We start from the raw sequence: 2,500 nt of genomic DNA, 5'->3' as shown, positions 1-2,500 counted from the left end.
ATATATTTATATATTGTGAAGTGTACTAATTACCGAGGGGGCGTGGCACTCCAGTTGGCACTCTTCCTGCGAGACTTGTGCGCACCTGAGTCACTTGCACGTGATTTCTACGGTTTACCCTACACCCGTTTTCTTTCCCCTTCGTTACGTGTTTACATTAATGTTGCAGTTGTTTGTTTTACGAGTCCCACTTTTAGTTCAGCATTTTAAATTGCGTTTTTATATTATTTAAACTCTAAAGCCAGTTCTGACCCTCCCGAATATATATATGTATATATATATATATGTATATATATATATATATATGTATGTATATATATTGTAGTGTACGGCTGCGTACGTCCCGACTCTAAGGATGATGTCATCTCCAGTTGAAGTCGCCAAGGTAAAAGAGCTATTTATTTATTTTTTAAACCCAATTATTGTGTATATGTTATGGCCGAAATGCAGTTTTTACCACAACTGTTTATCATCGGATTTTCTCCGTATCCTTTCCTGTATTTACTTTTTCTAATGTTCTTTCCTCTTGCCGACGTCTCCAAATTGTTGCGATAACCACCGAAGGAGGTGACGGTCGTTACCCAGCTTCTTTTTTGTTTTTCCCCTTCCCTCTTTCGTCTCGGTTGTTTGGATTGTCGAACTGTCGGCTTGGTCTTCAGGCACCTCTTTTGCCTATATTCTTCTTTCGCGCCATGCCTGGGGCTTGGCCTGGGGGTTTCTTTCGGGGTATATGTACTCGTGGTAGGGGGAAGGAAGATAACTTCGGTCCTGACCTCTATCCCGCACTTTGGTCCTTCGCGGTTACAATTTTACCTGTGTTGTGCTCTCGCTCGGATTTACCCTGGGATATACTTCGCGCACGGATTTACCAGGATTGCTGAGTATCTCCTCAAAGCTAAGTGATATGGTTGTGTGTAGGAGACGACTGGTCTCTTTTGGACTTTAGCGTGACATGCTGCATTATTATCTGCAGGGTGCACTCTTTCGTGAAGTCCCATAACATTTTTGCGTATTTCCCAGTGTTTGAGAGCATTAGGACCAAGTGATTTAAAGAAACACTGCTTGAGGATCCGTACCTCCAGTGTATTCATTTTTATAACTTAAGTTATTACTTAGTTTCTTTTCATTCCTGCTTGAGGATCCGTACCTCCTGGAATAAAGATCTTTTTAAGTACCTTTACGTACTTTATCGTCGATTTTTTTTATTTCGCTTAATGCGTGTTTGTTGATTTCTGCTTGATCTTGTGGGTGATCAAGCAGCCCTTTGTGATTGTCCCTCCAGTGTGACTTTCCCTTTTTCGTTCGTACTTGAGGAGTCATACCTCCTGTACATATTTTTTTTAAAAGTTAATGTAAATGTTTCCTTTCGTCCCTGCTTGAGGATCCGTACCTCCGGGGATAAAGATCGTTATCAGGATCTTTTTACATATTTTGTTTGATATATGTTTCTGTTGATTTCTGCCTGACCTTGTGGGTGATCAGGCAGACTTTGGTGATCCGTATCTCCTGATAAAGAGCCCTTATCACATGATACGTGATTTTTGTTGTTGTTGTCGTTTGTTGTTTCGGCTGATTCCTGTCTGACCTTGTGGGTGTTCAGGCCGTCTTCGTGAATAGTCCCTTCCTTGACTTTTTCAGCCTTCTTATTAATTTATTTCTTAATCCTTTTGCACACAAGTACTCTTACTAGGTATCAGTCAGCATTAGCTTTGGTTTAACAATTAACATCCATTTGGGTTGGATGTTAACAATTTAACATAATTTAGGGACTTGGATGTTTTTATGCTGACCCCCTAATAACAGTACTTCTGGAGTTGGGACGCCAACTTAGGGAAGACATTTTTTATATCGTGGTAAGTTTATCTGGTGTTGATTTCTCGTGCATCACCGCCGTTGTGATAAATTGGTGATGCACACACCTTTGTCTACTTTTCCATGACTGAAAATGCCTGTAAACCCCTTGTGAGTGCAATTTGCTCCCAAAAATAAACATCATACCATCATAGAGCTTTTACTCAACTCCAGTCAGAATAATTCATAATCTTACCACCACTAAAGTTCTGTTTCTGACAAGTTTAGATGCCTAAATCTTTCTCGGACTCGGGTCTCCTAAACAGCACATCGCTGGTTGCTCTGACATCACGCAACCCTTGAAAGGCTGTAAAAAGGCTAGATAAATCAGAGAATATTAAGCTGATATCAAAAGAACAGATTCATTTAGCTATAACTGTGTTCCCGCTCCCAGCAGGCGGATGCTCAAACCGAAGGGAAGAAGAATTCTATGATCTTGCTTTTTTCTTCCAAACACGTCCACGCAGACGCTCAGCCTACGGTATCTCCCTTTTCAAATCTACACACTTACACATCCAACATTCAGTACACACATCTTGTACTTTCCTTCCACCCTTCTCTGATACAACGCCCACACCCACTTATATAACACGCACGGTTCCCGAACCTACTAATCGGGTGGTGGCAGTGTGCCGTAGGCCTGGCACCT

This window comes from Penaeus vannamei, chromosome 18 (assembly GCF_042767895.1).
Source record: "Penaeus vannamei isolate JL-2024 chromosome 18, ASM4276789v1, whole genome shotgun sequence".
NCBI classification, from domain to species: domain Eukaryota; kingdom Metazoa; phylum Arthropoda; class Malacostraca; order Decapoda; family Penaeidae; genus Penaeus; species Penaeus vannamei.
This window is presented reverse-complemented; position numbering follows the sequence as displayed.